Source organism: Lepidochelys olivacea, assembly GCF_965140295.1.
Source record: "Lepidochelys olivacea isolate rLepOli2 genome assembly, chromosome: 5".
NCBI lineage: Eukaryota > Metazoa > Chordata > Testudines > Cheloniidae > Lepidochelys > Lepidochelys olivacea.
In genome coordinates this window covers 69,511,297-69,521,398 of record NC_140415.1, presented here as the reverse complement: position 1 = coordinate 69,521,398, position 10,102 = coordinate 69,511,297, and positions in this window count along the sequence as shown.

The window sequence follows — 10,102 nt, the reverse complement described above, 5'->3', positions numbered from 1 at the left end:
TGTATGGGAAGCTGGACCTGGCCGATGACAGGATCCCCACAGTTATATCCGCGTGCTGTGCCCTCCATAACATTTGTGAAGGGAAGGGTGAAAGATTCACTCAGGCATGGAACTTGGAAGTTCAACACCTGGAGGCTGAATTTGAACAGCCAGAGAGCAGGGCTATTAGAGGGGCCCAGCACAGGGCTGCAAGGATTAGGGATGCCTTGGTGCAATTTGAGGCTGAAAGCCACCAGTAATGTCTGGTGCCCTGCACGGGAGTGAAGTGCAGTGGTTCCAATGTTAGTAGGAATCTGTGTTTGCTACGCTGACTTGCAGTGAATGTTTCTTTCCTGGGCTAAGGTATCTTTTACTTTGTGCAATAATAAAGAATGTTTTCAAAGCCAAAAAATTGAAAAGAAAATTCATTTATTGAAAAGAGACACAACTGCTTGGGAAACAGAAAGGGCAAGGGGGTGGAGAACGGTACCATCACAGATTTGCATATGTCCTATCTGGAGTACTGTGCACTGAGTGCTGCACTTCAGGATGGCTATACTGCATGGTGATGGGGGTTGAATGCAGTGAGTAAGGATCGTAGTTTTCAGGGCTGGGTGGTGAAGCTATAGGTGTTGGAGGGAGCTGGTGGCGGTAAGAAGCCGGATGTTGGGGAAAGTGGTTTGGAGGTGACATGGGGGCACAAGGGAAAGAGTTTTGGGACAAGGGCTGCGGGGGGGGGAGGGGGGCGTGGTAGTGCTCGGCCTCCATTGCTACCAGCGCCTGTATCTAGTCTGCTTGGTGCTCCATGATGCTTAGCAGCTGCTCCGTGCTTTGGTGCCGGCGATCCGCATTCTGCTGGCAGACCCTCCTTTCACTCTCCTGCCACTCCTGCACTTTTTGATTTTCATTACTTGAATGCTGCATTACTTCATGCAACATGTCTTCCTTGCTTCTACATGGCCTCTTTCTGATTCTTTGGAGTCTTTCAGCCGGTGATAAGACGGACGGCTGAGATCTCAAGCTTGCATCTGTAAAGGCAAAATTCAACACTTAACAGAGGCAGCATTGTTCACACCAGACAGAGCAATGATTCCCCCATACTTAAGGGCAAGCACAGTCTACACAATAGCAGAATTTGCCCATCCCAAAGTGAGCGCACATAACCCACGGGAGCCCCAAAATGGTGAGTAAGCACAGGGTCAAGCGTGACTGATTGTTTCACGGCTGTACTGTCCGCTGGGTTTCTGTGCCTTCGGGAGAGCTAACAGCGGCAGGGGCCCCCTATACTGAACACTGTCCCCACATTTTTCACAGGAATTCATCCTGGAAGATATCTCGCTGCTGAGGGTGACCTGGGAAGCAAGGGAGGGTCTTCTGCTACAATGCGGCTTCCGCCCTGGCCCATATGCAGCTTGCCTGTGTGCAGCAATGGTCCCCTTGCCCCTCATGGCAGAGTGGCATAGACAAGTTAGCCTGACTGGGACAAGGACCACAGTGGCTCTCCCGAGAAACCTGCACAAGCGCATTGCCCAAGTTCTGGATGAGACCTTTGAAGAGATCACTGAGGCCGATTACTGCAATGTGAGAGAGCACGTCAACGCCCTATTCCGCATCCAGGCATGCATGCAGCCCTAACCCTCCTTGCACCAAAAGCCTGCACCGAATAACTTCCTTCCCAAAATAAAAGCCACTTACCAGGAATCTCCTCTCGTGTTTGTCCTTCCCCAAGCACCGGCCCCCGCAACTGGCTACCTTCCTCCTGGCTGCATGCATCTAGGGATTCCGGGGTGTCTTCCTCCGCCTCAGCACCCTCGCTCCCGCTTTGCTCCTCCTCCTCCTGCCTTGTTGCACTGGGCTCTGAAGTTCCCATGGTGGTCCCCGGAGTGGAGGTGGGGTTGCCCCCAAGTATCGCATCCGGCTCTTTGTAGAAACGGCAGGTTGCGGGGGCAGCACCAGAGTGGCGGTTTGCCTCACAGGCTTTGTGGTAGGCATTCTGCAGCTCCTTCACTTTAATCCTGCACTGCAGTGCATCCCAGTCATGGCCCCTTTCCATCATGTCCCTTGATATCTGCCTGAAGGTATCGTAATTCCTATGGCTGGAGCACAGATGGGACTGGACAGCTTCCTCCCCCCAAACACTGATGAGGTCCAGCAACTCGCCATTGCTCCATACTGGGACTTGCCTGGCGCGTGGAGGCATGGTCACCTGGAAAGATTCGCTGAAAGTACTCCACGCCTGGCTGAGCAAACAGGAAGGGATTTTTCAAAATTCCCAGAGAATTTAAAGGGCGGGTCTGATGGTTGGTCACCTGAGGGCAGGGCGGTAGAGTTCAAAGTGATGACCATAGTGGCTAGCACAGGCATTGCGGGACACTTCTGGAGGCCAATCAGAGCGCACTATAGGACCAGGGCATCCACATTGGTGCCGCAGCTCTCCAGCGGGGGCACAGCAAACGTTATTCCACTCGCCAAGGTGGAGTACCAGTAGTGCTCTAGCCATGGAGTCAGAGCGCCCTACGTGCCTTGCCAGTGTGGACAGGTAGTGAGCTAGTGCGCCAGGGGCTCCTTTATTGCGCTGTAACTCACAACTGTAGCCAAGGCCTTAGTGGAAAATCATCAGAGGCATCACCAAACAATCAAAACCTCTTAGAGGTAAAAAAGGAACATTACAATAGACTGAGGTTTGCCCTGGCTGTGAATGGAAACAAAATACTGTTTTCAGTATAACAAAGTGTAGGAAAAGGCACTATTCATTCACTGAGGAAACCACTTGAGGAGCAAGGGTACTTTCATGAAAATTTGGGATCCTTGTTATTCAGAAAATACTGAACTTGGGGCAGGTGGGGTGGTGAGGAAAATCTGTATTAGATACAATAGGTAACTACTGCTTAAGTATAGCCACAGGTTCACATTTGATTATTTTATTTTGTATTGTAAACATTTGCTTCCAGCACTCTTTCTTCTTTCTATTTAAATTTTTATTCTTTCTTAAATAAACCTACTTTTGTTTTATCATAAGTGCTGTATGGTTTACAGGTAGTTTCAGGTAAAACTGGGGTACACTCCACCTTTGGGTGTAGAGGATCTGAAATTTCTATGAATAGTCAGTTTCAGGGGCTTGATACCACAGGGAACAATTCAAGGGTGAAGTTAGGGCTGGCATAGCCCAGAGAAGAGAGCTTGAGTGGCTGAGAGGCTGTTGGTGCCAGGAGTTTTGTCACAGGTGCCCTTCTCTGTTCTTTTGGACCACTGCAAACAGGCTGGACAGTTCCATGTTTATAAGCACCAGTGTGTTATTGATTGGGTCTCCTCTATCGGTTCACCAGTACAGTCTTGTGCAGCAACATACAAATTAGAAGTACACTTCCCCTTTGGGCCATTCTCCCAGAAGTACTCCTGGAGGGAATTCTGCACCAAAAAGTTAAAAATTCTGTGCACAATATTTTAAAAATCTGCATATTTTATTTGTCAGAATAACACAATATAATCATGCCAGTTTCAATTATTTTGGTAATTTATTTTAAAATTTCTGTCAACTAGTATGTCTGTAACAATACAGACAACAAAAAAGAGTCAGGAAATGTTTTTTGACAAATAGATTCCTTACTAGGCATATTAATATAGAACTTTGAGTAATAATTCATTGAAACTACAATACACAAACATATTTCCCGCACCCCTTAAAAGCAGTGCAAAGGCTTGGAGTAGTCAGGGGTAACAGAGGAGCTGAGGGAGAGAGAAGTAATTGCTGGGAAGGAGCCTGGGAGTCTACCTGGAGGGTTGTTGGGTGTGGATGGGAGAAATATCGAACAGGTTGGGGGGAGGGATTGTTAGGGAATTGGGGAGTCTCCCCCATGCCTGACTGACCCCTAGCATCTCCCATTCAGTCAGGCACATCTGCCTCTATTCCCATGTGTCCCTGCACTCCCCTGTCACCATGTGGCCCTGCACTCCATCCCTCCATCCACACGTGACCCTGTACTCCCACTTACCCTCCCATTTGTCCCCATGTGGCCCCGCACCCACACTCCCATTCAGCCCCTGGCTCAATGCTGTCATCCCACTAGCTCCTGTGCACCTGCCCCAGTCTGTTCCCCAAACTAACCATTCTGAAACCCCAGTTTGTGACCTCCCAGAAGCCCTGTGTGCCCCACACTGTCTGCCACCCCTATGTCCCTTACCTTTTCACCTGGTCCCAAGGGCAGGGTGCTCTAAGAGAATGAGCTCTCAAAACTGGAGACTCATACAAAACCAACCTTCCACACAAAATTCCACATGGCTGGACTTTACAAAAACAAGACAAGCCATTTACAACACACACTTGACTTCTCTACAGAGGAAAAAGGACATTAAACTATTTAAACTCCTACATGTCACAGGGGCTACAAGAGTGGTACCCTTAACTCATCCAACAATATTGTTAATCTATCCAACCACACACTTAGCCAACAGAAGACACTGTCCTATCTTGAAGACTCCCTTTCTGCCGCAGCCCACCCCACACACATGATACAGTTCTGCGGTGATCTGGAAGACTACTTTCGCCGTCTCCTACTCAAGGAATATTTTCAACACACCACTGAACCGAGCACTGACCTACAGGAACCCTCCTACCAACATTACAAGAAGAAGAATTCTGCGTGGACTCCTCCTGACAGTCAAAATGGCAGACTGGACTTCTACATAGAGGGCTTCCGCAGATGTGCACAGGCTGAAATTGTGAACAAACAGCATCATTTGCACCATATCCTCAGCTGTACAGAACGCAACACCATCCGCAGCCTCAGAAACAACTCTGACATTATAATCAAAGGGGCTGACAAAGGAGGTGCTGTAGTCATCATGAACAGGTCAGATTATGAAGAGGAGGCTGCCAAGCAACTCTCCAACACCACATTCTACAGGACACTATCCTCCAATCCCACTGAGGAGTACCAAAAGAAACTACAACATCTGCTCAAGAAACTCCCTGCTAAAGCACGGGAACAAATCTCCATAGACACACCCCTAGAGCCCTGACTAGGGGTATTCTATCTGCTATCCAAGAGCCATAAACCTGGAAATCCTGGTGCATTGGCACTCTTACAACAGGATCATCTGGCTATTTGGACTCTCTCCTCAGACCCTACGCTACCAGCACTCCTAACTTTGGGACACCACCAACTTCCTGAGGAAACAACCATGCATTGGTGATCTTCCTGAAAACACCATCCTATCCACCATGAATGTAGAAGCTCTTTACACCAATATCCCACACGAGGATGGACTACAGGCTGTCAGGAACAGTATCCCTGATGAGGCCATGGCACACCTGGTGGCTGAGCTTTGTAAATTTGTCCTCACCCACAACAATTTCAGATCTGGGGACAACTTATACCTTCAAGTCAGCAACACTGCTATGGGTACCCAGCATGGCCCCACAGTTTGCCAACATTTTTATGGCTGACTTAGAACAACACTTCCTCAGCTCTCGTCCCCTAACACCCCTCCTCTACTTGCACTACATTAATGACATCTTCATCATATGGACACACGAGAAGGAGGCCCTTGAAGAATTCCACCTGGATTTCAACAATTTCCACCCCACCATCAACCCCAGCCTGGACCAGTCCACACAAGAGATCCACTTCCTGGACATTAAAGTGAAAATTAGTGATGGTCACATAAACACCACCCCATACCGGAAACCTACTGACAGCTGTACTTATCTACATGCCTCCAGCTTCCATCCAGGATACATCACACGATCCATTGTCTGCAGCCAAGCTCTAAGATACAACCGCATTTGCTCCAGTCCCTCAAACAGAGACAAACATGTACAAGACCTCTATCAAGCATTCTTAAAACTACAATACCCACCTGGGAAATGAGGAAACAGATAGACAGAGCAAGATGGGTACCCAGAAGTCACCAACTACAGGACAGGCCCAACAAAGAAAATAACAGAACACCACTGGCCATCACGTACAGCCCCCAGCTAAAACCTCTTCAGCGTATCATCAGTGATCTACAATCTATCCTGGAGACTGATCCCTCACTCTCACAGACCTTGGGAAGGAGGCCAGTCCTCGCTTACAGACAGGCTCCCAACCTGAAGCAAATACTCACCAGCAACTACACACCATACCACAGAAACACTAACCCAGGAACCAATCCCTGTAACAAACACCATTGCCTACTCTGTCCCCATATCTACTCTAGCGATACCATCATAGGACCCAACCACATCAGCCACACCATCAGAGGTTCATTCACCTGTACATCTACTAATGTGATATATGCCATCATGTGTCAGCAGTGCCCCTCTGCCATGTACATTGGCCAAACCAGACAGTCTCTATGTAAAAGAATAAATGAACACAAATCAAACATCAGGAATGGTAACATACAAAAGCCAGTAGGAGAATACTTCAATCTCCCTGGACACTCAATAGATTTAAAAATAGCCATTCTTCAACAAAAAAAACTTTCAAAAACAGACTTCAAAGAGAAACTGCAAAGCTACAGTTCATTTGCAAACTTAACACCATCAATTTGGGCTTGAATAGGAAGTAGGTGTGGCTGGCTCACTACAAAAGAAATTTTCCCTCTCTTGGTATTGACACCTCCTAATCAATTATTGGGAGTGGACCACATTCACCCCGACTGAATTGGCCTTGTCATCACTTTTTCTCCACTTGTAAGGTAACTCCCTTCTCTTCATATGCCAGTATATTTATGTTTGTATCTGTAATTTTCACTCCATGCATCTGAAGAAGTGGGTTTTTACCCATGAAAGCTTATGCCCAAATAAATCTGTTAGTCTTTAAGGTGCCACCGGACTCCTTGTTGTTTTTGTGGATACAGACTAACACAGCTACCCCTTTGATACTTGAGGAAGGCAGCCTCTCCCCCCTCCCTTTCCATGGCAGTGAGCCAGCTGCTCTCTCTCTTCTGGCACCGCAGCAGCCCCTGGTGGGAAAAAGGTATAACTGTAGCACCGCCCTGGCAGAATCTATTATTCTATGGGTTGAAAAAATCTGGGAGGGGAACCTGGTTTCTGCACTTATGCAGTGGCGCAGAATTCCTTCAGAAGTATAAGAAGGAAGAGGACAAGTTCTTGCAATTCTGAGATCCTGTATCCCCGACCCCTGCCAGCCTTCCTCCTTGCACTTTCTTCCTGTTTTTAGCAGTTCCAAGCTGACAGATTGATTACTCTCATTAGCTTTTCAGTCTGCTGCCTAATAAAGTGAATGAAAACCTTTCCCCACAACTGAACCCACTCCAGGGAGGAAACAGCTAACTAATATCTTAGTGATCAGAGTGCTAGGTCCTAGCAGTCTGTCATAAGCTGACACCCAACTACCACAAGAAAGACTCCCCTCTCACTGAAGGCAGGTCCCCTCTCACTGAAGGCAGGGAGTAACAAGGTGACTCACAGTCCTGGATATCCTGAGAACCATCACAATAGCCATCAGAAGTTAGATGGGAATAGAAATGGAAGCCTACACTCAGACTTTAATACTGGGTCGAGACCAACATTTCCACAATTCTGAATTTCAGCCACAGTGTTCTCATTTTAACAGGGCATTGAGATGGGGGTCTACCGACCTTATGCTGAACCAAGGCAAGCAATAGAGCAAAACTGGTCTAGGGAAACCCCACCCCTCAGCAGGTGCAGGGCATGCTCTCACTGGAGGAATAGATTAAAAGGATGCGCAGAAAAAGTGTGCAGGTTGCAACAGGAAGCAAGGCTGATGCTCAGATAGGAGTAGTTACAGCTTTGTTAAGATTGTTATAGCAACAGTTGATTTCCCTACCCCTTGAGAACTGTAGGTTTCTTTATGCTAAAGTTCTTGACCCACTGCTGGTTATTCCAAGTCTGCATGACTATGTGATTCCACCAGTCTGTGCCTGTGGCCTTGCTCCAGAAGTACCAGTCTATGTGGAGGTCATCAGTGGTTACACTGAGAGTCGTAAGCAGCAGCAGCCAGTTCAAGTCCGCCATGTCTGTTTGTTCTCCATATCTGACAGGTACCTTTGATAGGTCAGAAAAGGCTTCCAAAATGTCCACCAGTATCTCATGGGTGCTCTGCCTGTTTCCTGAAACAGGAGTGAAAGTCCACACAGGACAAATTCTTCAAATGGTGACTCTTCCATGTTGCTGGCAGCATACAGACCCAAAAGATGGCTCAGCTGGATGTTGTGGCAGGCTGCAACAACTTCCTGTTAGGTGCTGGGGAAGACAGTCACGTTTTCCCATAGTGCCTCATGAACAAAGGGCTACAGTGACTTGGGTTTACTTGGGTTTGCATCATGCAGTGTAGATGCCTGAGCACAGGTGTGAGACCTGTGTTAACAAATTCTAAACCTCAGATAAATATTCAGTGTGGAGGCCCACATCTGGGCTTACAAACACTGAGGCTGCAGGCTTGAGTCCCACAGACTCTTGGTTTACATTGCAATCCAGATATACCCAGGGCCTAAGTCTCATTGAAAGTCAATGGAAGTTGGCATCCTATGTGCCTAATTCACTTTTGAAAATAGGACCTAGCTGTCTAAGTCACTTAGGCTTTGCAGCACTGGGTGAAGCAATGCCTAAACTTTGAAAATCTGAGCCTAGACCCTTATCTTGGATTTCAAATACCCTCTCTTTTAGATGAAAATAATTTGTAGTGTCAACAATTCTTTTTTAATTTAAAAAATAGTAATTAGGGCCTGATACTGCAATGAATCCAGTACAGTTCTCCATGTTGACTTTATTGCAAGACTGAGACTTAAAATTAGTAACTAGCTTGCATAAAACCAAATATGTATGCAATGGAAAGAAAATAACCAATAGCTATTTTTCTAATTGTAAGAGGAGATGTTTGTTAAGATGCCATTTTTTTAGGTTGGACTTTTTTTCAGCTACATTGAATTTGAGAAGTCTTAATTTAATTGCAAAAATGCTGAATAAACAAAGGGTTAAATTGTCTGAAGAAGCAACTGACACATTGCGGGTCATGGCTTAACTGCAAGTGTAGACCAGGTTAGACCTTACTGTGGAAGCTTGCTTGCATAAATAGTCCTTACCCAAGAGAAATTGCTCAAATGAATAGGAAGGACAAATATGAGTAAGGTAGGGTTTGTAGGATCTAGTCCATGGTTTAGATAATCTAGCTGACCTTGATTATTTAGAAGCTGTTTCAAGGTTAGGGTAGTATTTCTCCCTTCAGTTTTGTGGGAGAAGTTGAAACAGTTTAATCTTAAAAGCCAAACATTTTTTCCATTAAAGATGTTTAATTAGTTAATTTGAGACTGCCGCTACAGCATGCTCTATTTCAAGCCTTGCTAATGTTTATGCAATAAGAGGAGGTAAAAACAGAAATCACTTTGTCTCAAGACAACCAACCTCTATAACATCATCTGCTATATCCTTTGCCAGTTTCTTACCCATCAAATAAGTTCCAACCTTTCTTTCACACTCTATTTGACTGTCCCTATGGCCCTGGAAATCCCATGTGATTTTCTCCTTTCATAACAGCTTTTCTAGTCCTGTTCGATTAAGCTCCAGCTATCCAGAATCCTTTCCTTTTTGCTTTTCTGTCTGCTATCCCTTCAAGTTCACTACCAGACCTATATTTCAATGCTTTCTCTTAATTTTGAATCCTCCTCTCCACCCTTGTCTAGTTTCTTCTGCTTTCTTATACATAGTCTTAAATTCCCAAATGAAATTTGGAGTGTGTGCTGCACAGTGCTAATCCTTGTGCTGAGAAACCTTAAAGTTGTACTTAGGGGACAGATCACTACTTTGTGTTCCATTATTAGAAAGAACAGCACAGAGAACAATATCAAATTTTAAATGAAATTACATGCCTAGAAGGGGAGTATAAATGTAAGAGGGAGAGTACCTCATTATTGCTCCTCTAAGCAGCTAAAACAAAATTCAAGTAATTGTAAATTTAAAAAAATAAAAAATAAATCTCTTGGATATACTAAAAATGCTATTATGCACACAGCAATAATATGGGAAAGTTATTAGAGAGGGACATTAAGAGTAAGAAATTGCAGAGGCAGATTTCTGTGAGGGATAAAAAATAATAAGCTCATTAATAAATATCCTGAAGTAGTCAGCTCTCAGACTTTTGAGCAGAAATTGCAT